The following is a 25,110-nucleotide window of genomic DNA, read 5'->3' on the forward strand; positions in this document are numbered from 1 at the left end:
CAAACTGCTTTTTTGATTCTGAGATAACTCAGGTAAGGTTATTTTTGAGAAGAAGGATTCAGCCTCTGTAGGATTAAATTCATTGTTTGTCTTGTATAAAGTTGCGAGATGTGAGTGAAATTTATGGACTATTTTAACTGGATTACAAGTATAAACATTTTTTGATAATTTCAAACGTATTGGTTTGAAAGATTTGTTAGTTGAATTTAATGCCCGAGCCAAATATGTACCTGGTTTGTTTGTATTCATGTAGAAATTGTGTTTGGAGTGTTTGAGGGATTTATCAACTGACTCAGTGAGAAATAGATCGTATTCCAATCTAGATTTTTCCAGATGAGATTTTGTACTCTGAGATGGATTATCTTGGAATGATATGTAGGCTGCATTAAAATTGAGTTCTAGTTTTTTTGCTAGATTTTTGCGTTCCCGTTTAAATAGTGCCATTTGTCTTTGTATTGTACCACGCAAGACAGACTTATGAGCTTCCCACAGTGTTATTGGGGAGATGTCTGTTGTATTATTAATTGATATGTATTCCTTTAAAGCTTGTTCAATGGCCATCTGATGTAGTGGGTGTTTGAGCATTATGTCCGGTAAGTACCACGTTGGGTCATGCGCTTTTGGTATGGCTGAGGCTATAGTAGTGTATACTGCATTATGGTCAGACCACGGAATTGGAATTATATCTGATGCAATAATTTCTGGTATCATTCCTATTGTTAGAAAAATATGATCTATTCTGGTGAAGGTTTGATGAGAGTGCGAGAAATAAGTGAATTTCTTTTTCATTGGGTTACTTTCTCTCCATGAATCTACCAGATTGTATTTGGAAAAAAGTTGAGAAAAAGGTAATCTAGAGGTTATTTTGGATGGTGTAAAAGGTGATTTATCTAGAAATGGGAGGAGGACCTGGTTCGAATCCCCACACATTATCACTGTTCCTATTTTGTGTGTATTAATCACTTGTAATATATGTGAGAGGAATGGTGTAGGTTGTTTGTTAGGAGCGTAGTAGGAAATCACCGTGATTGCTGTATCCATTATATAACCCATGAGTATCAGGTATCTACCTTCTGGGTCTTTAATTTCTGATGATAAGGTGAATGGTGTGGATCGGTGAAATGCAATTAGAGTTCCCCTTTGCTTGGTACAGGCAGAAGCCGTGTAAATTTGTTGATAAAAAGGAGAAATATATTTTGGAGTAGAATCTTTGGTGAAGTGTGTTTCTTGGAGGCATACTATGTGAGCCTTCTTGTTATGGAAAGTACGGAAGGCTTTGGTCCTTTTTTGAGGGACATTTATTCCCTGAACATTCAGGGAGAGTATATTCAGTGGTGCTATGGCAACAGATCAAATAGTTTTGACTTACTTTTTGTTATGCAGAGCTGACTGCGCAGATCAACCTGTGTGGACTGAAGAGATGAAAAGATAGAAAAGAAACCAGTGAATTCTGGAGTAAAGAGTAAACAAAAAACATATAAGATTAGATGATACATTGTATAAATTATTTTTTGCAAGTAATCACAATTTACCCGTGAAAGAGAATAAATATCTCTCTCAGGGGAATAAGTGCCTTCGTCACACTCCCACATAATATGGTTGGGAGAATGAGGAGGGCTAATGGGGGTACACGGATCTTCCGCTTACAGGAGAGAAGTGCTATGTCAAAAGACATCAAAATGATGTTTCATTAATTGGAGTGCAGAATATAGTTTTTGTTGAAATTATTTATTCCAGGGTGGTTGTATATGGTTAGTTTTGCCCTAGGCTAAATTATTCAGTTAGAAAGGTACTGTTAATAACATTGGTATTGATGAAGATAGTTTGAATTATTTTGGGATTTTAACCCTTTTATAGTAAACAATTACATATTTTATTCATATGCAACTGTTTAGAAATGTTAACTCATAAAACTGAGGTTGTATTGCTTCAGATTAGAATAAACAAAAACATAATTCTAGGAACTAGTTAGGTAATAATATATTTGTTTTAAGAAAAGAAAGAAAAAGCTTCCATTACTTCTGGATTATTGAACATATTTGTCCTAAAAAGTAATAAATCTATTGTTATTACCTGATAATATATAACTGAACAAGAATTTCCTTATTTCACTTATATATTCTAAGTCTATATGAATCAGAAGTAATAAGAAATATAACTGGAATGTAACATGATCCCACACAGTGTGTGACTATCAGAATGCAGTTACATTCAGTTATAAATATAGGTTTTTTAATAGAGAACCATCTCTTAGTATAATAAATGAAGAGATATCAGGAATTAGGATGTCAGTCCATTGAATCTTCTTGGTTCATGGATGATGTGGCATAACGGCCTCTTTTGTGAGAATGATGATTCCCATTTTGTTCTGAAATTTTCTGGGTGCTGCCTGAAGGTGAAGATGATGCCATTCTTCTGCGTGTGGGAGAGTTGCTGCTTGTGGGTTCTGTCAGATTTAATTTTAAAAGGGTTTGTTGTAATTCATCTGCTGATCTGTTTCTGTAAATTGTACCTTGGTAGTTAAATCTGACTGAAAAGGGGAAGCCCCATTGATACATAATGTTGTGGCGTTGCAGTTCCATTAGTTGGGGTTTCATGGATCGTCTTTTAGTAATAGTAAGTTGGGATAGGTCAGCAAAAATTTGATAATTGTGTCCTTGAAAATTAAGTTCCTTTTTTTCTCTTGCAGCAATTAGTATTTGTTCTTTCGTTCTGTAATAATGAAATTTTGTGATTATATCACGTGGGGGTCCATCTTTCTTTTTGGCTGTGAGGGCTCTGTGTACTCTGTCCAGTTCTAAACGTTCAATAGGGATATCTGGCTTTAGTTCTTGTAATAGAGCAGTAATAGTAGATTGCAGGTCTGTCACAGTTTCAGGTATTCCCCTTATGCGCAAGTTTGAACGTCTGGCTCTATTTTCGTAATCTTCGAGCTTAGTTTGAAGTATTAAATTCTCTTTTTTTAATTGTTCCAATTCTGTTATATTTTCTTGGGTTGTAATTTCAATTTCATCCATTTTTATTTCTAAGGCTGCGGTGCGGTTTCCCAGCTCTCTTATTTCTTTGGTTAGGCTTTTTGTTATTTGGTCTGAGGTTTGTTTTAAAGCCTTATGAAGCATCTTTTCAAATTGTAATAATATTACTGAGGATGCTGAGGAGGCTTGTGGAGAAGTTTGGGAGAGGATTTGTTCTGTATCTGACTCAAATGGAGAGTCTTGCTGTGACATTTTCTGTCTGCGAGAGTGCCCTGATGCTGTATCTTGTGAGGTGACTGGAGCTGCTTCAGCTGCAGTGAGTGCCTGCGAGCTCTTTGTGAGGTGATTTTTATTTCTGCCACGGTTTCCTCCCAGTACCATATTTCCTGCCCAAACTTTCACAGTTTGTTCCCTGGGGCAGAAAGGTTCAAATGGATACCTTTTGAGCATGCAGGCTCCGCTTTGTCCTTCTCTTCTCTCCTCAGCGGTGTGGAGCTCTAACAATGCATGTCTGCTCCACTAGGCTCCGCCTCCTGCCCCCCCGAGGCAACCTCTTTCATCAACCTATGTAACTATCTCTTTTTAAGAATCCATTAGAGAGCACTAGAAACAGAAATACTATACCCTATACCCTCTTTGTGTAACCTCTATGGGAACATATATCAGTTGATTTGCTAAAGGCAAATGGACGTTTCCTTTGCAAGGAAATTCTCAGTTTGCAAGGGAATTTTCCCTGAGCTTTACGAATGTGGTGAAACTTCATTTTGCAAAGAATATCCAGTAATGTACAAATAATAATTTAAACAACAGTATTGCTTCCTAACAGCCTATTTGCCTTTAGTAACCAAACCACTATATGTTCCCATACAAAAAAAATAGCTATAGAAAAGAGGAGTTTAAAGGTGCCACATACTTGCATAAAAAAGTCAATGTTTTATTCTATAAATATTAAAAAACATATATGATCTTTTAAGAAGACAACAATATTACATGTAAACATTGCAAGTACATTAGAAACTCTTATTTATCACATCACTCCCATCAGACTTGGATGATGGAATGTTTGCTGTGACTTTGATGTGTTTCACTGGTCCATGGCCGCTTCATCAGGAAGATAGCAACAGTCAAGCTCTGTGCTTTGCATGTAAAACAATCATAAACAAAGTGATACAACCACCAACTGTAAGCTTTCTGGAACAGATAGGTCAGCTCCTCCAAGGTTAGTCCACTCTGAGTCCACGTAAAGAAGTAAGAGGGAAACCCTCAATGAGACTAATATTGTGTCATGTGGAAAAATACTTAAGTGCCGTCCTGGTACTTTCAAAGTCTCTCTATGTTTCAGGGAGGAGGTGGTGAAAGGGAGACCAAGTCTTCTCCATAGTGGCAATGGCAGCTGCTATCTGTTCCAGAAAGCTTACAGTTGGTGGTTGTGTGTATCACTTTGTTTATGATTGTTTTACATGCAAAGTACAGAACTTGACTGTTGCTATCTTCCTGATGAAACGGGCATGGACCCATGAAACGCATCACAGCAAGCATTCTATCATCCAAGTCTGATGGGGATGATGAATGATGATATATAAGAGTTTCTTATGTACTGGCAATGTTTACATGTAATATTGTTGTCTTCTTAAAACATCATTTTTTTTTAATATACAGTATGTAGAATAAAACATTTACCTTTTAATACAAGTATTTGGTAACCTTAAAGTCCTATTTTCTATAGCAATTTTTTTTTGTATGCATACATTTTCAAAGGATGTGGTACTGGACATCATATGTCCAATAATTAGAAGGTCTCCTATTGGATTCCTTCCTCCCATTAGCTTATTTAACTATATGTTCCCATAGTTGGTACATGTAGAGGGTATATGGTATAGTATCATTTCTTGCACATGTTTGGTTGATAGAAGTAAGCAGAGCTTAATCACTAAGCTATATAAAAATCCCCTTCCAAAGTGAAGATTCCCTTGCAATGCAAAAAGTCTATTTGCTTTTAATAAATCAACCAAATAGTGTATATAAGAATATGTGGAAAAATAAATGAGTCCAGCATATAGGTAGCTCTGCTGGAAGACAACTCAGGCTTTCATAATGTTTTTAGAAGACCAGCTAAACCCTACCCTACTCTCCTCAAAAAAGAAAAATCCCTTTCGAGTGAAATTGTTCTTTCATGCAATTGCTTTTTTAAACTTAAACTTACTCTGTGGTTAATATAACTTAAATAATTATCATAACAATACTACTACTACTACTACTACTACTACTAATAATAATAACAAAGTAAATACCTAAATACCTGCCTCTCCTGCTGCCAACACCATTGTAATGAAGAGAAATCACTTCCCAAGATATGTAAAGGGTTGTCAGAAGAAACTGCTGCATGCAGGGGGGAGGGCAGGAATCTGCCACTCTTGGAATATAAAATTCTGAAGAGTTTGGGGTGGAAAACTTTATTAATTACAGTAGTATTCAGCAGCACAAGTAAAAGGAAAGGTATTTAGCTCTTTCTTTGCAGGGGCCAAATTTATTGACAATTTATTTTATTTAGGAAATACTTAAAAAATAGTTTATGCTTCTGGTCATAAAATGTATGACTTGACTGATTAAGATTTAAGTTGCCTCCTTTAGTTTTCTTATAAAATGTGGCCTTAAGTCCTGTAAATGTCATTAAACCAACCCAATTATTACTTAGTTATCTAGCAGAGAATCCCTCTCATTGTTTTGGATTGTGACCAGAATTATACATTATTGTAAAACAGCAAAACACTTTGTACGGTAAATAAAACTTCACTTCTCGCACAATGTCAACAGTTTATTACTGAGCATATTTTTGAGATTAAATGATTGTTATGCCCTGTACACACGGTTGGATTTTCTGATGGAAAATGTGCAATCGGAGCTTGTTGTCGGAAATTCCGACTGTGTGTGGGCTCCATCGGACTTTTTCCATCGGATTTTCTGACACACAAAGTTTGAGAGCAGGCTATAAAATATTCCGACATCAAAATCCGATCTTGTCAATTCCGACCGTGTGTGGCCAATTCCGACGTACAAAGTGCCACGCATGCTCAGAATAAATTCTGAGACGGAACTGCTCGGTCTGGTAAAATTAGCGTTCGAATGGATATAGCACTTTCGTCATGCTGCAATGTTTTAAATTGTTTAATGCAGCGCACTCTCTTTTTCTTTATAATGCTAGAAGAATGAAGTAGTTTTGCTGCTCATATTCACACAGACTTCTCACAAACTTCTTTCTTTATTATTTATTGTGATTTCATCAATATATTTTTATTTGTCACATCTGACTAAAAAATTTATCATTTTTGTTTTTTTATTTTTTTTTATTTTTTTAGTTTGTATTTTTTTAAAGCCTGATCTTGTGTTTTTTTTTGTTAATATTTTTTACTCCAGAATATTTTTGGTTGTGTTTTGTGTGTCAAGTTACCACAACACCATTATTATATTGTATTATTTATTAATATCAAGGAGATTGTTTGGTGTTGGTGTCTCTTGTTAATTTCACATTGTATTTTTGAAATGTACCTGCCTTCTCACAAACTGTCCTTTTTAAGGAAAACACACATAGGCGAGTATAATTGAAACAAAAATTCCTTTATTAAGGGGTCATAACCAAACAAAGAGGAAGGCAACGCTGGAGAAACAGCAGAAATTGGCGAAGCCTTTGGCCCCCAGGGCACACATTAATTATTTTACTGCAAAATTGGTGGCCTGAGGAGTCCATATATAAGGGAGTACAATCTGGTCCAGAAGTCCAAGAGATCATGAACAGCAGCAGATGACATCTATGTCCCCAGGCTGTGGTCATACAAGAGCCTGCATCTTTTGCTAGACCAGACTGAACCCAGGTCATCACTCCCTGTTCTTCCTTACACGCTTCCTTCCATAGGTGTGCACAGCCTATTGCATTAGGGCAGGGGTCTCAAACTGGCGGCCCTCCAGCTGTTGTGAAACTACAAGTCCCATGAGGCATTGCAAGGTTGACAGTTACAAGCATGACTCCCATAGACAGAGGCATGATGGGACTTGTAGTTTTGCAACATCTGGAGGGCCACCAGTTTGAGACCCCTGCATTAGGGTGTGCACCGCAAAGCTCAAACACACGTGTGAGTGTGTGTTTGTTTTTCTTTGGTTTTTTTGGAGCCCCCTTGGGGGGCTTTTGTGAAATATTAGGGGTCTAAACATACCCCTAATGTCTCACTTTTGATACAGAGAAAGGGACTGAGTACAGAGATTTCCCAGTCCTTTCCTTTGCAGCCAGGCAACAGGGGGACTATGCATAGTACAAGGCGATTAGGGTGTGCCCAGGCACACCTGACACCCCATGTGCGCACACCTATGCTTCCTTCCTGGCTGTGGCTCTGGTGTTGGAGGTGTGGCAGGAGGAGGAGTAGGACCTGGAGGAGGAGGTGGAGGAGGACCTGGAGGAGGAGGAGGAGGACCATGGGTGAGCTCACAAATGTGGCTTTGGCATGTGAGTTGGCCCCTCAACCCCTTATTTAGAGCTTCTAAAATTAGAAACTCACATAAGAGGCGTTGGCCCTCCTCCATTTGCAGCACTTTGCATGCTGTTAGGTCAGCAAAATCCTCTTCAACACTATGGGGTGTTCTGAGGGCCTCAGTAGCCTTCCAAAATAGGCCAAATGCTGTCTCCTCCAGGTTACTCCTCTTCCTGCCACTTTTTCTTTGAAAGCGGAGGGGAGGGACCTTGGTATCGGGCAGCCTACTTGGCCCAGCCACCTCCTGGCTGAGACTTCCCTGTGTATGAAAAAGGGACATCGTTTTAGTTTTTGCTTCATTAATCACAATCAGAAATTAGTACTCCAAACTAACATAGATTTAACATCATTAATTTGACAACCAGAAATCTTTAGAAGAATGCTATACCTGGCTCAAGCTGGGCTCCTCCACATGTTGCTGCCCGGAAGGCCCAGGTTGGACGTCAGAAGCCTCAGCTGGGGGGAAGGAAGCATGGAAGAAAGACTGGAGAGTGATGGCCTGGGTTCAGTCTGACCTTCCAGAAAATGCAGTCTGTCATAGTACCACAGCCTGGGGAGATAAATGTTATCTGCTGCTCCTGATCTATGGGAATCCTGGACCTTCTTGTGCTCCCTTAGATAAGTACTTCTCATGCCACCAATTAGGCCCTTCAAATAGGGGATGTCTGCCGTGGGGATCAACGGCTTCACAAATTGCAGCAAATTATCCAGCGCTGCCTTCCTCTTTGTTTGGTTCTTATGATCGGGTTGGTTTACCTGCCACAGACAGGGCAGCTCCCTGAACATATCAATGAATATGGTGAGAAAGTCCTGATCCTTCAGTATATCCATTTTCTCTGCAAGACACAGCACAAGACAAACCCTAATGTCAGGCTAAAGTCTCCTAATCTTGTCCCAATATAGGCCTCAATTTCTAAGCAGTATAGGCCCAACTTTAAATGTTACCTTCGTTATCACGATCGGTGCTTCCGATACTCCTTCCTCCGCTCACAGATCATACGTACTACGCACGCGTGTTACGCTTTATATACCCTGTGCATGCGTGAAACTCTGCCCGCCCCTGACATTCTTTCTAGTCTATTCCCCGCCCCTTCTCGTTCGGTGCAGTGGGGAAGAGCACATGGCGGAGACAGGGCAGGTGCGTGCTAATTACACCAACGAGGAGGAGGAAAGCCTGGAGCCAGAAACATCCAGATCCTGGAGGAGACGATTTAAGGCCTCAAATATGTCCTTTGGGGAGATGTTGGACATGGTCGACATACTGAAGAGGGCCGACTATGACGGGAAGTATGGACCTTACCCCAACCCCAATGTCAGAAAGGCCAAGATCATGGTGAAAGTTGTGAAGAGTCTGCAGAAGAATTTTGGGGTACGTCGATCCAAGGATCAGCTCCGGAAACGGTGGTCGGACCTCAAATTAAGGGAGCACGATCAGTATGGAAGGATCAGGAGAGTGCTGCAAAAAAGTAATAGTTGTGCTGTGTTCCTATTCATTATTTTTAGAACGTTCATGCTGCTCCATGTGCTTTTCTTTACTGTTTTAGTTTAAAATGGCAACTTTTATGTTCATGGACACATTATTCGTTCGTAGGAAACATTGTTCGTTCGGCCTAGAAAACGCCATGTTTTGGCCAGATGCATTTCAATACATTTTTGCTAGCCTACTTCTCTTAAAATAAGTTTGTTGTCTAGATGGGTTTGTAACTAGAATGAAATGCAAACTAGATTCTGTGTAAGGAGAGGACACTCAGCAGCTGTTTACATATCTGGACGCTGGAGCACTAGTCTGGGACAAAAGAACATGCTTTTTATTAGGGGCCCCACACAGGTGCTCCAGTGTATACTATAGGGGTGACTCCATCTGTGAAGCTTGTACAAAACAGGTAAGTATTCAAGCTTGACAAAGTGAAAAAATATTTATTTATCTTGTAACTCTGCCAAAATAGACATATTTGCCATCAAATATCTGTGTGCTAAGTATACCTATTTTTTTTACATAGGAGAGAAAAGACTCGGAGGACAACACTCATCAGAGGAGACAACAGACCCCCCACCTCATGAAGAAGTGGAAATGCCACAAAGCCAACAGGAGGAGAAGGAGGGAGACGTGGTGGAAATTGTCACCACAACAGGTGAGTGTCTGCGACCACAGGCTCAGGTAAGAGATGGATGCCTGCATATTTATAATACATGGTGTGTTTTTGTTTCTATATTTTTAGGTGATTGTGATGTTGTGGATGAAGGTCCTTTCACCGGTGAAAGTGTCCAGATCCTGATCGGGGAGATCATGGGGTATAATAGGGACTTGGAAAACATCAAGCAAAACATCAATGATGTTCAAAACAAAATGAAGAACATCATTGATGTTATAGGGAGAGTTTAAAATGAAATCCCTAATTTAGTTGGCTTTTTTTTCCTAAAATTTTTTGCACATTTTTTAAACTATTCTCGAAAAGCCAAATTTTGAAGATGCACACAGTGTGTCAACATGTGCTATCTGCCATCACGGGAGATCAATGTATGCGTTTTGGGGATGCAACCCCTTCCTCAATAATAAAGTAGCTGAGAGGAAGGGGTTGCACCCACAAAACACGTCCCTTGATCCCTTGTGATGGCAGCTAGCACATGTTTACATTATGCAATGTGTGTGCCTCTTCAAAATTTGGCTTTTCCAGGGGTGACATCACCCCATCTGCTGAACACAGTATCAAACACAGTTTATAAATACTCATGTCAGATATTGCCTTCAATTTCTACAAAAGTTGAACTTTGTAAGTTCCAGATTTGTGTATTTCTTGTTGGTTTTAAACATGCCTGTTTTACCTTAAAAGGACATTTCTACTTTTATTAATGTCACCTATAAATATTTTATACAACAAACATGTTGGTTTGTTTTAAAAACCTTTTATAAATGCACATGTGATTGTGCTTGGATTAAAAAGATTGATAATCAACAATGTGTGGCTTCTTCTTTCAATGCTCCTAAACTTTTTTGTGGTAAAATTGGTGTTTTCCGTGACAATGGGGGTTATTTCCTAAGGGCAAATACACTTTGCACTACAAGTGCAGTTTCTGTGCAGTCTCAAGTGCACTTGTAGTGCAAAGTGTCTTTGCCTTTTTATAAATAACACCCAACAGTGCTTTATAATGTTACACAATCACGCCATTTTCAGGACTCCCCAAATTTCAGTCAGGGTCAGCTAAAAGAAACACAAGCAGTAAATGTAAGCAAATATTTTTGAAGTTAAATTTTTTTTATTTTAAAAAGGTCTCAGACATTGTCTGGCATATTGATGGCCCCCCCTACCTAGGGTTGGTCCATTTAGATTAATTCCGGATTCAGGCCCAACTGAGCCAGCATAGTTTACAGAATTTCTCCTTAAAAAGTTGTGGAGAGCACAGCAAGCCAGGATGATGTGATTGAGTTCATACATCCATGTGTATGGGTGTAAGAAATAGGCTCTGGCCAGGCGATAATTAAAAACCCTCTGGTACAGGGTGAGGGTCCTCATAGGGAATGGTTGCATAAGATGGTCCCCCAGTGCAAACGCTTCATCCGCAACGAAGACGAATGGGAGTCCTTCCACATTGTCTTCTGGAGGTGGCAAGCCCAAACTGCCATTCTGAAAGCGCCTGTAGAACTCTGTCTGGGCGATGACTCCACCATCCGACATCTGGCCATTCTTCCCCACGTCCACATACAGGAACTCATAAGTAGCCGACACCACCGCCAACATCACAATACTATTGAACCCCTTGAAGTTGTAATAATATGAACAGCAGAAAATGATCTGAGAACCACGAGTCTGAAAAAGCGTGAATCGTCTCTCACCAAACTTTTACTAACACGAGATTAGCAAAAGGAGCCCAAAGGGTGCCGCACTTAGTACTGAACTGCCCTCTTATAGTCTCGTCGTACGTGGTGTACGTGACCGCGTTCTTGGCATTCAGAAATTCCGACAACTTTGCGCGACCGTGTGTAGACAAAACAAGTTTGACCCAACATCCGTCGGAAAAAATCCATGGATTTTGTTGTCGGAATGTCCGATCAATGTCTGACCGTGTGTACGGGGCATTATACATTCTATGTGATGCTATGTTTACAGTAAAGTGTTGCGCTGTAGCAAAGTTCAAGTTATTAGAGATAAAAAAAACCTCACAACGCACTTTGTAACGAAATCTCTACTTTTATAGGAACACATATCAAGAGTCTGTGGTAGGTAAAAAAATAATTTATTCCCTATATCGTGCCAAAAACATATTTTTGAGTTTTGTACTTTTAAATTGGTTTCTTGAATCTTTAGCAGTAGTCAAAGATAATGGCTAATCATTAATCTGACAACCATGCACCTACAATTGTCAATCATTTCCACTATGTTTAGCCTTTAGGTATTGCACTCGATTAATATTGTTCATTGACCAAGGTACTATTCTTGATCCATACCATGACTAACATATGAACTTATTTCAAGCTGAATCTCCAACCAACTCCTTAAACCAAGATTTATAAGATAAAAGTTAATTGGAGTTGATTGCCCTGCTCTCTAGAAAGTTATTTTTTTAAACTAAAGTTAAGCTGACCATAGGTGAATAGAATTTTGAATGAAAATATGTACAAAAATTCTCAGAACATTTGAATATTGTTTGAAATATTTCATTTGCTTTTGGAATAGATGGACTTTACCAAACAAAAAACACAACCACTGTTATAAATTTGTTCTTTCAAGAAAATTTTTCAATCCTGAATTTTCTCATCACTGTGGCCAAAATCAGATAGTGATTTGACCCACTAATGATTAGAAAAACATACAAACTTTCTCAGAACCTTCTTTTCCCCAGAATTTTTGTTTAAAATTCTACCCCTCTATGGCCAGCTTTAAGCTGAGTGAGATTTTCAGACTCTTTATACTGCTATCTTTGCTATTGAGATCACAGAAGTGAGCAAGTAAATACTTGTATCCTAAAGTCAAGAACAATAATAAAAGCTACAATAGGTTGATGATGAATTAAATTTTCACCAAATGCAAAACATATTTAAACAAAGCAAATAGTTTAACTACAAATTCCAAGCTGGCAAAACTGCTTTGGGTGGACCTGGCCTTTAATTAATAATTTATGCCTCAACATTTTTGTCCTGTTAGTTTGCAGTTTGGCTAACAAATCTGTCAGATTAACCTGAACATATTGGTATATTTGTAATAGATGTCTATTGGTCATCAAGGACTTAAACACTGGCCAGAAAGCAATCATATTACGAAGTAGGAAGGCATACACGATTTGCTGTTGCCAGCCTCAATTTAAGTTAGTGTCTATGAAGATAAAATAAGACAGTCCATTACTATTACATAGAATGGTGGTGAAAGCCTCTAATGTGCTTGTTGTTTTAATGTTCAAGGTTTCTGCAGCCCAGCTAATTCCTTTTATTTAGAGTTTGATATATGTGCAAGCTAAGCAATACTGATGTTTGATTAATATACTTGAAGAGTAATTTTATTTTTAACAGACGTGAGCAGTAGCTGTCCTATAATTCACCTTTCTACATCACCTTGTACTAAATACACATTTAAAGGTTCAGTCCACCCAACACTAATATATTGATTTTAGGTACACTGTGGAATTTTGAAACAACTATTAGCTTCATATTTCTCTTAGACACTCAAATGGTAAAATTTTCTACACCTGAGCTCCCATCTCAAATCACTATTATTTTATATCATAGTAATCATCTGCAGGTTTCAGACTCCCTTGGATGATCCCAGAAGAATGGGGCATCATGTTGAGTGGTTGCATGACTGAATACTTAGAATTTATATGATTGTATACTTTATAACTCTAAGCCAGGAACTCAGTCCAAAATCTTAATGCTGACTCTGGATGATGCCGGAGCTAAGATGGTGCTCACATTCTGGAATGAAAGAAGCAGTCTGACAGGTTTACCGTGAACTCTGAGAGTGTTAATAAATATCTTTAGGTGTTACACTTACAGATCACTTAGCCTGTGTGCACACCTTATAAAAAGTATATATCTGACCGTAGGGTTCAGGTGAGGCGATAGTTAAAGCATAACTCCACTTTTGTTGAGAAAAAAACATTACACTCTGGGTGATCTATGTACATTGCAAAGATTACAACAACCTTTGTTGCAGATTCCTACCTTTTGTTATTTTGAAGAAATCCCTGTTTGTTCCTCTGTGCTGAGTGGGTCTAATGGGAGTGGTTTCATAATTATCTATCAGCTGTGCACCTGCACAGCACTAATGATTAAATCTGCTAGGCCTGCATCCCTTTAGACGTGTTCCTACTGGGAGTATCTCACCAAAAATGACATTTTTGTTGCAGGGGATGTCTGAAATCTGAGTTGCATCTAAGGCAGACTTCTGGGAAATTAGTAAGCCAATCACACAAGCAGTAAATGATGTTCCTGGGGAGTGGTCAGTACACACTCTGTGTACAGAACAACTCCAGGTAGCCATATTGCACTGCATTTACTGAAAATTACAGTGGCTGCAGGTTGAAAAGGAAATTCATTTTTAATTATATTCAATCACAAAATGACTTGTGTTGCAATTGTATGCGCTATATTATTTTTTCTTTATTTGCTATTTTTTCTCCCCACAAAAGTGGAGTTACCCTTTAAGTGTTTGAGTCAGCCTAATGGTCAAGCTAAACTTAGAGATCTGTAGGTATGGCAGGCATGTTTAACTTTTCCATTTTTTCCCAGTGTCAAAAACCTTACTTTTCACTAAAACCAGCATACCGGCATGCAAATGGCAAACTGGGTACCCTAATGCTTTCACCAGTTTTAAAAGCAACCTTACTAGTGGTTTCTATCATCTCAAGTTACAAAAGTTTGCACCCTCAAAGTAGCTCCTACTTTGAAGGTCTGTTTAAGAATTTTAGGCTGGACATACATAATTGGGCATGTTAAATTAATAACACTATTTAGTAATCCTAATAAAGATGTGGTCAAGCTTCTGAAAGTGTTGTTCAGCAATGGAAAATCAGCTCACATGACCATAGTTCACTTTGTCCAACAACTGTTTCCTTCACAAGTATACAGTGGGGATGGAAAGTATTCAGACCCCCTTACATTTTTCACTCTTTATTATATTGCAGTCATTTGCTAAAATCATTTAAGTTCATTTTTTTTCCTCATTAATGTACACACAGCACCCCATTTTGACAGAAAAAAACAGAATTGTTGACATTTTTGCAGATTTATTAAAAAAGAAAAACTGAAATATTATATGGTCCTAAGTATTCAAACCCTTTGCTGTGACACTCATATATTTAACTCAGGTGCTGTCCATTTCTTCTGATCATCCTTTGAGTCCAGCTGTGTTTGATTATACTGATTGGACTTGATTAGGAAAGCCACACACCTGTCTATATAAGACCTTACAGCTCACAGTGCATGTCAGAGCAAATGAGAATCATGAAGTCAAAAGGAACTGCCTGAAGAGCTCAGAGACAGAATTGTGGCAAGGCACAGATCTGGCCAAGGTTACAAAAAATTTCAGCTGCACTTAAGGTTCCTAAAAGCACAGTGGCCTCCATAATCCTTAAATGGAAGACATTTGGGACAACCAGAATCCTTCCTAGAGCTGGCTGTCCGGCCAAACTGAGCTATCAGGGGAGAAGAGCCTCGGTGAGAGAGGTAAAGAAGAACCCAAAGATCACTGTGGCTGAGCTCCAGAGATGCAGTCGGGAGATGCGAGTAAGTTGTAGAAAGTCAACCATCACTGCAGCCCTCTACCAGTCAGGGCTTTATGGCAGAGTGGCCCAACGGAAGCCTCTCCTCAGTGCAAGACACATGAAAGCCCGCTTGGAGTTTTCTAAAAAACACCTGAAGGACTCCAAGATGGTAAGAAATAGGATTCTCTGGTCTGATGAGACCAAGATAGAACTTTTTGGTCTTTATTCTAAGCAAGTGTGTGGAGAAAACCAGACACTGCTCATCACCTGTCCAATACAGTCCCAACAGTGAAGCATGGTGGTGGCAGCCTCATGCTGTGGGGGTGTTTTTCAGCTGCAGGGACAGTACGACTGGTTGTAATCGAGGGAAAGATGAATGCGGCCAAGTCAAGGGATATCCTGGACGAAAACCGTCTCCAGAGCGCTCAGGACCTAAGACTGGGCCGAAGGTTTACCTTCCAACAAGACAATGACCCTAAGCACACAGCTAAAATAATGAAGGAGTGGCTTCACAACAACTCTGTGACTGTTCTTGAATGGCCCAGCCAGAGCCCTGACTTAAACCCAATTGAGCCTCTCTGGAGAGACCTATAAATGGCTGTCCACTAACATTTACCATCCAACCTGACAGAATTGGAGAGGATCTGCAAGGAGGAATGGCAGAGGATCCCCAAATCCAGGTGTGAAAAGCTTGTTGCATCTTTCCCAAAAAGAGTCATGGCTGTATTAGATCAAAAGCGTGCTTCTACTAAATACTGAGCAAAGGGTCTGAATACTTAGGACCATGTGATATTTCAGTTTTTCTTTTTTAATAAATTTGCAAAAATGTCAAAAATTCTGTGTTTTTCTGTCAATATAGGGTGCTGTGTGTACATTAATGAGGAAAAAAATGAACTTAAATGATTTTAGCAAATGGCTGCAATATAACAAAGAGTGTAAAATTTAAGGGGGTCTGAATACTTTCCGTCCCCACTGTATATATATATATATATATATATATATATGTATATGTATATATATATACACATCTAACATTTTTGTAAATATTTTATTATATCTTTTCATGTGACAACACTGAAGAAATTACACTTTGCTACAATGTAAAGTAGTAAGTGTACAGCTCATATGACAGCGAAAATTTGCGTTCCTCTCAAAATATCTCAACACACAGCCATTAATGTCTGAACCGCAGGCAACAAAAGTGAGTACACCCCTAAGTGAAAATGTCCAAATTGGGCCCAATTAGCCATTTTCCTACCCCAGTGTCATGTGACTCGTTAGTGTTACAAGGTCTCAGGAGTGAATGGGGAGCAGGTGTGGTAAATTTGGTGTTATCACTCTCATTTTCTCATACTGGTCACTTGATGGTCAACATGGCACCTCATGGCAAAGAACTCTGAAGATCTGAAAAAATTGCTGCTCTACATAAAGATAGCCTAGGCTATAAGATGATTGCAAATACTCTGAAACTGAGCTGCAGCATGGTGTCCAAGACCATACAGTGGTTTGACAGGACAGATTCCACTCAGAACAGGCCTCACCGTGGTCGACCAAAGAAGTTGAGTGCATGTGCTCAGCGTCATATCCAGAGGTTGTCTTTGGTAAATAGATGTATGAGTGCTGCCAGCACTGTTGCAGAGGTTGAAGGGGTGGGGGGGTCAGCCTGTCAGTGCTCAGACCATACGCCACACACTGCATCAAATTGGTCTGCATGGCTGTCCTCCCAGAAGGAAGCCTCTTCTAAAGATGAAGGCACAAGAAAGCCGCAAACAGTTTGTTGATGACAAGGAGACTAAGGACATGGAGTACTGGAATCATACCCTGTGGTCTGATGAGACCAAGATAAACTTATTTGGTTCAGATGGTGTCAAGCGTGTGTTATGGCAACCAGGTGAGGAGTACAAAGACAAGTGTGTCTTGCCTACAGTCAGGCATGGTGGTGAGAGAGTCACGGTCTGGAGCTGCATGAGTACTGGGGGGCTACAGTTCATTGAGGGAACCATGAATGCCAACATGTACTGTGACCTACTGAAGCAGAGCATGATCCCCCCCCCTTTGGAGACTGGGCCGCAGGGCAGTATTCCAACATGATAACAACCCCAAACACACCTCCAAGATGACCACTGCCTTGCTAAAGAAGCTGAGTGTAAAGGTGATAGAATGGTCAAGCATGTCTCCAGACCTAAACCCTATTGAGCATCTGTGGGGAATCTTCAAACAGAAGGTCGAGGAGGGCAAGGTCTCTAACATCCACCAGCTCCATGATGTCATCATGGAGGAGTGGAAGAGGACTCCAGTGCCAACCTGTGAAGGTTTGGTGAACTCCATGCCCAAGAGGGTTAGGGCAGTGCAGAAAATTAATGGTGGCCACACAAAATATTGACACTTTGGGCATATTTTGGACATTTTTACTTAGGGGTGTACTCACTTTTGTTGCCATTGGTTTAGACATTAATGGCTGTGTGTTGAGTTATTTTGAGGGGACAGCAAATTTACACTGTTATACAAGCTGTACACTAACTTCTTTATATTGTAGCAAAGTGTCATTTATTCAGTGTTGTCACACAAATGTAAGGGGTGTACTCACTTTTGTAAGATACTGTATATCTATCTATATATATGTATACATCTATATCTATATATAGATATATTTACATGTCACGCAGTTCACTCACTAGGCAGTATCCATGTCAGCTTTTAAGTCTGTAAGGTGAATGACGGGATGTTGCAGGAATGCAGGGCTCAACCAAACAACTATAATATGCTTAATTATACTAATTTCTGATACCAAAGGAAATTGACAGCATTTTTCACAGGTGCTAGTGTTAGAGGAAAGTAGACTTCCATCTGGAAGATCACAAGAGGGATTTATGAGCTAAACTAGAACATATGTAAAGATATCCAGTTATTTCCCACTTTAAGAAGTCAGTACTAATTAAAAATCATTATAAAGGAACTCTTTCATAAGTCAAAACACCTGTGTGATTAGGCTCTCATAGAAGCTGTCATTTCTCCACTCAAGTGTTACATGCTAATTCCAGAGCACTGATGCAGAGAATAGATGTAGCTTTACTGTCTCACCATCAATCTGCAGCATCAGTTAGAGAATGACATCTTCTTCCCTAAGAAACTACCAACACAGTAGCTTTGCTGTGTGTCAATTTTTTTTTTAAAACTCCCCCAAATCCAAGGAAATACCAAGTGACGCATAAACGCATAAAACCTAAAATAATTAAAGTGATCTTGAAATAAGTCAAATTGTGTGATTTTAAATGGGTCATCAATAACTGTGCCTAAGCACTGCTCTGAAAATTCTACAATTTGTCTTTTATTGCTCTTTCAAAAGAGCAGCACACTTCTTGTGCCTTCAACTTCATAGTTGAATGGTATACCTGCAGTGTGAGATCATCTAATGTGCTGCTGCCTCTTACTGCAACTCTCCCATGATCTGGAGGGAGATTTGGCAATTTCATAACCATAAGTCTCATAAAAAGTTGCACCTGAGTGAGAACTTACACTGCAAGAATCTTCCTGCTTCTGCTTTATTCATTGCATGGATCTATAATACATCCATGACTGCTATTTTAAGAATTTATAAAGACAATCCTCTTGTTAAAGAGTTATTTTTTCCTAGTTAATGTGGAATTTAGATGAGATATAAGGTAGGTGGTCTAGCAGAAAGGCACCTTTGCTCTATAAGAGAAGTCTTGGGACTGGTATTTCAATATCTGGTTAGTCTAGTTCCAGGGGCGAATCCGGGGGGGCAACGGAGCAATTGCCTCCTCTGAGAAATTTGTGATTGGCAGGCCAGCCAGAGGATGAGTGAGCAGGCGGGAGAGCGAGTTTGCGGGTTAACGAACGGGAAGGCCAGTCAGCGGGGGTCGGCAGGTGAGAGAGAGCCTGATCGGGCAGGTTGGCGGATGAGTGAGGGGGGGTCGCCAGCTGAGTGTGCGGGCATGCAGGGCAGACATCGAGTGAGGGGGTGGCCAGTCAGTGAGCTGGCAAGTGGGGAGCAGAGAGATTGCATCATCTTACCGCCCGCCCTGCATCACTGCAGTTCTGCCCGTACAGCCACGGGCAGCAAAGAGATTGATGTGACAATTAGCAACATGTGGCAGGTGACGTGGCATGTGTACTCCGCAATGTGTGGCAGGTGACATGGCAAGTGACAATCAGCAACATGCGGCAGGTGACGTGACAAGTGTAATCCCCAATGTGTGGCAGGTGACGTGGCAAGTGTAATCCGTAATGTGTGGCAGGTGACGTGGCAAGTGTAATCCGCAATGTGTGGCAGGTGATGTAGCAAGTGTAATCTGCAATGTGTGGCAGGTGACGTGGCAAGTGACAATCAGCAACATGTGGCAGGTGACGTGGCAAGTGACAATCAGCATCTGGCGGCTGGCAAGTGACAATCCGCAGCTTGTGGCAGGGATGTGGCAAGTGATAAGTTGCATCTGAAGGCACCTTGACATGGAAAGTGACACACTCGGGGCTCCCACTGATTCTGCATTATGGTGAGTTGAACCATTTCATTTTATACTACAATGTAATAATAGAAATAATGTGCTTTAATCATGCTGATACCATAACAACCATGGTGCAGTGATGATGAAAGCGCCAACACCAGCCATTGCCCCGATAAATTGCCAGCAAAAAAACATATTTTCTGGCAGTGCCCCTCCCGAGACTAGACTCTGGATCCACCCCTGTATAGTTCATCATCTAACATTCCTAGAAAATATATTTTGCCATTTAAATCAATGTGTACTTGTGGAACTCAAGAAATTACCTGCAAAATTTCACTCCAAAATCTAACCAACTTGGGGTATTAACATAATAAGTGCAACAGGTCGCCTCGGCCACTACCACATCTTTGCCAATCAGGGGTATCCTAACATTTTTCTGGTATAAGCTGTGCCCTATGTATAATCAAAAAACTGAGTTAGCTGCTGTGATAGGGATACCTTGGGTAAAGGAATTCCATTGCATCTGTATGGAAACACCAATATATTCCCCCCAACCTGATTTAAAAGGCAGAGGAGTTTGGGTGCAATGGGTAGACAAAAACAAGGTGTAAATACTAGATATGAGGCCCCTAAGTTTCATTACTGTCGCAATGCCATATAGAACTACACCTGTTCTCTATAAAGACAAAAAGTGGAGAGACAAACCTGCACAGCTAGCATATGAAACAACTGCAGAAATTCAAAGAAGGTCTGCCTAGGAGCTATGAACACCTCTAAGGAGCTGAAGAATTTTAAGAGTCTTAGAGGAATAATATAACTAATGTATAGTTATATGTATAGACAAAGCCCACATTTTTGCCATGCCTCAAATTATTTTTGTTTGAACAATTCCTATAATATATTATTCTAATTGGGAATGCATATGTTAAGCTCCATGTATTGCAAAGAGAATTTCATTGTCAACCATACCTTATTTTTGAAGGTTAGCGTTGGACAATGTCAGCAAAGTTATCAGCTTCCATGTATTCCAGAATAGGATCACCGGTGTCCTCCTCTCTCTACCCCTTCAAATGTTGCAGCTGACCTACTTGAAAATAGTTTTTGACATAGGGAGCAATGCAACACATTCTGTCACTTGGCAGAAAAGACAGCTCTGCTTCCCCTCCATTCACAGAATGTGTTGTGTGTTGTGGGACAATAATAGTGTAAAGGCAAGCAGCGCAAGTCCTTCACACTCACAGCTGAGGGTGGCACCAGAATTTTCTCAACTCTGGGCAGTATCCAGCTGCATGAAGGAAGACTTTTACATAAAGCATCAAAGTAAAATGTATGGTGCTGTATTCCCGCCCCCCCCCCCCACCCAGAAAAATGTTAGGATACCCCTGATTGGCAAATATGTGGTAGTGGCCGAGGTGACCTGTTCCACTTGTTATGGTAATGCCCCAAGTTGGTTAGATTTTGGAGAGAAATATTGCAGGTAATTTCTTGAGTTCCACAAGTACACAATGATTTAAACTGCAAAATATGTTTGCTAGGAATGTTAGATGACAAATATATATTCCTCAGATTGGAGAAATTTCCCATCACTTACTGCCTAAATCTCAATGGCCACCAGAACAAATAGGGGTTTGAATCCCACCAACAGGGGCACAGATAGCAATAGTAAACTAACAGAGGGTCTAACCCTTCACCACTCAATCTAAAACAAAACAAAAACTTGCTTTTACTTACACAATAACACTGACCTCCAGGAATTAGGCAAAATGTAACCTTGCAGTGGAAACCCCACACACTGCAAAAATGTAATGTTTGTTTAGCCTAGAATGCATAAATAGGGTTTAAAACATTAGTCCTGCCTCCAGTAAGGCCCCTTCAACTGTGTGAGTGGTGCAGTGTTACTGCCTCTTCACAGAACTTTTGGACCCAGTCTCGCTTGACTCCACACATACATTGTAGGGTCAATAACCCTGCATGGCAAATGACGACATTGATGGGTCTCCCTTTTAGGTCTACCCATTCTGGCAGAAGAAAACAGCACTGGAGTGAGGAATAGAGTGAGAACCCTCCTTATACCTGTACCACTGGACTAAACGAGCATTGAACCCTTGCAGTAAAGGAGTCCCCCTGCCACGGAAGATTGTATCTAATTTCCAGATTTCAGTTTTAAAGCAAATAAAGAGCACACATATAGGTAAATATACCTTTTAAGCACTTGCCGATCGAAGCACGCTGATATAAGTCAGCACAATGGCAGCGGTGGGCAAATGGGCACACCTGTACGTCCCCTTTAATTGGCGGGGCTAGCAGGTGCATGCACGCCACTGGAGGCTCGCGCGCACACCCGTGGCGTACATCGTGACCGTGCCCGCGGGCCCTTCCCTGCCAGTGTCATTTACACAGTAATCAGTGCATTTTTATAGCACTGATCGCTGTATAAACAATGGTCCCAAAATAGTGTCAAAAGTGTCTGATGTGTCTGCCATAATGTCGCAGTCATGATAAAAATTGCAGATCACTGCCATTACTAGTAAAAAATAAAATAAATAATTAAAAAAAAGCCATAAAACTATCCTCTATTTTGTAGACGCTATAACTTTTGCGCAAACCAATTAATATACGCTTATTGCAATTATTTTTTTACCAAAAATATGTAGAAGAATACACATCGGCCTAAACTGCGGAAAAAAATTGTTTTTTTTATATATTTTTGGGGGATATTTATTTTAACAAAAAGTAAAAAAAATTGCTTTTTTTTCAAAATTGGTGCTCTTTTTTTGTTTATAGCGCAAAAAATAAAAACTGCAGAATTGATCAAATATCACCAAAAGAAAGCTCTATTTATGGGAAAAAAGGATGTCAATTTTGTTTGGGTGCAACATTGCATGACCGCGCAATTTTCAGTTAAAATGACTCAGTGCCGAATCGCAAAAAGTGCTCTGGTCAGGAAGGGGGTACAATCTTTGGGGCTGAAGCGGTTAAAGCACTCACTATGCTTTATATATCATGCTTCATTATGCCTTTCTTTTCACTTGTAATTGGTTAAGAATGATTCATAAATGTTCCTTGTAAGGTACTGTATGTGGGGTAATGCCTACAAGGATTGTATCTCCATACTGGATAACTGAAGGGTACAGTATACACTGACCAAAGATATCTTTCTGACCATTGACAGGTTAAGTGAATAGCATTGATTATCTTTTCTTCCTTTGTTTACAAGGGCATCTGAAAGTTGGCGGGGTATATTAGGCAGCAAGTAAACATGTTGTCCCTGAAGTTGATGCATTGAAAACAAAAAAATGGGCACCACAGTTTGTTGTGTATGGGGCTACGTTGCTGCAAACTGATCAGGGTGACCATCCTGATCTGTGCACAGCCAAAATAACATACACATGAGCATCAGAACTGGACAGAACTGGGCACATGAGTATCAGAACTGGACCAAGAAGCAATGGAAGAAGATGGCCTGGTCTGATGAATCATGTTTTAATTTACGTCATGTGGATGGATTGGTGTGTGTGCATCACTTACCCGGGGAAGAGATGGCACCAGGATGGAGTATGGGAAGAAGGCAGGCATGCTTGAAGCAATGTTCTACTGGGAAACCATGGACTTTGCCATTCATATGTATGTTACTTGGCACGTATCACCTATCTAAGCATTGTTGCTGACCAAGTACACCCCCTTATGAAAACAGTATTTCCTTTTCCTTTCCTTTTAACAGGATAATGCACCCTGCCACACCACAAAAATGGTTTAATAATACTTTGAGGAACACAATGTGTTTGAGGTTTTGACTTGGACTCCAATTTCTCCAGATTTCAATCCAATCAAGCATCTGTGAGATGTGCTGGAAAAACAAGCTCGATCCATGGAGGCCTCACCCCACAAGTTACAGGACTTGCTACTGACAGCTTGATGCCAGATATCACAGAATACCTTCAGAGGTTTAGTGGCGTCTATGCCTCGATAGCTTAGAGCTGTTTTGGTGCCAAAAAGGGCCTGTTTTGGTGGCCAAAGTGGGATTTACTCAATATTAGGTGGGTGTTCATAAAGTTATGGATGATCAGTATTTGCCTGAAGATCATTGATGCCAAGTTCAGAATTAGGTATGGGGCTTAACAGTGTGATTACAGTATATGTAAATATTTTATTTTTCTTCATTTGATTAAATACAGTAAATGTTACTGTTAAACATGCTAACGCTGCATTCTTTGAAAAAGTAACCCTTGAAACCATATGAATTGAAATGAAATAAAATGCAAAGGCAGACTTTTATATTGGAATGCTTCTCAGACACCTGCAGCTTGAATGAAAAACCTTATGAGCATCATAGTATAAGCATCACTGGTCTAATGAAATTTTAGTAAAGGACTTTCCTCTATTGTTTACCACTGTTTGACAAGCCGCTGCATTTCCTGGTCCACTTTCTAAGTGTTTTCACTTGACATGCAGCATAAATGTACAATCAAATATTATATTTATATTACGTTAATCATTTTTGCAAAAGTAATGTTTACTCAACTGGCAACAAAGAGACTATCTTCACATTAATTAGAGAAGTTTGTTATATTGTGCTGAGGCTGCATTCAGTAATATTCACATTTGCAATGGTTTGCTTGTAACATTTGAACACATCTATCCTGAGTCCCCTAAACCACGTTTTATTTACAGGAGTGAAATCACATTTGTGTTGTTCCTACTACTAAACTGTTTTTGCAGTCAGTTAATAAAGATTTGTCTCAATGGTCCATTTTATACTGTAGTTTAAGGAGGAAAGAGTCTGTTTATAAGTGCGGTGAACAAAAACCATATGCTACAAAAATGTAATGTATATTTCCTATAAAAATGTTACTTCAAGTGTTGCAGACATACTGAAAATGAAAAGCCAATATTACTTTTTGGCACTGTTTAAATAGTTGTTACCTCACTATATACCCGCACTGCATTACTGTATACACAGGATGGGATAAGATTACATAGCTAGATAGACAGAAAGATTGAAAGCCTTAGCAAGAGCTACAGTTTATGAAGAAAACAGAGTTTCAAAAACCAACCAGCAATGCTGGAGTGGGATCAGGCCAGTCTAAAGCTCTCTTTAGTAGTATACATTACTTTTCTGTGGAGAAGAGTCATTATTCTCACATCCACTTCGAGTCACAGTTATAGGTTTAAGTTCTATATTTATTCCATTTAAAGTACAGGTGAAAGGAGATAGATACAAAGGTTTGCTTATATTGTTGGTATCGTTGTCTAATTATCGAAAAAGATTTGAATAATGTCAACTTTAAAGGTCAAGTTCAGGTTTAGATTAAAAAAAAAAAAAATATATATATATATATATATATATATATATATAAAAGGTAAGTGAGCCCTTGAGTGGGGGTTTTAGCTTAGCTAGAGGCAGGACGTGGGAGCCGAGAACATTTTACCTAAACCTGAATTTATTCTTTAGCG

The 25,110-nt window shown here is 39.6% G+C and overlaps 1 protein-coding gene across 4 annotated transcripts in view; it reads right to left on the reverse strand.

The window, feature by feature from the left end:
• Positions 1 to 25,110, reverse strand: part of EFNA5 (ephrin A5) — a 601,230-nt gene that overhangs the window by 107,766 nt on the left and 468,354 nt on the right. The window lies entirely within an intron of this gene.

This window comes from Aquarana catesbeiana, linkage group LG01 (assembly GCF_042186555.1).
Source record: "Aquarana catesbeiana isolate 2022-GZ linkage group LG01, ASM4218655v1, whole genome shotgun sequence".
Taxonomy (NCBI): Eukaryota; Metazoa; Chordata; class Amphibia; order Anura; family Ranidae; genus Aquarana; species Aquarana catesbeiana.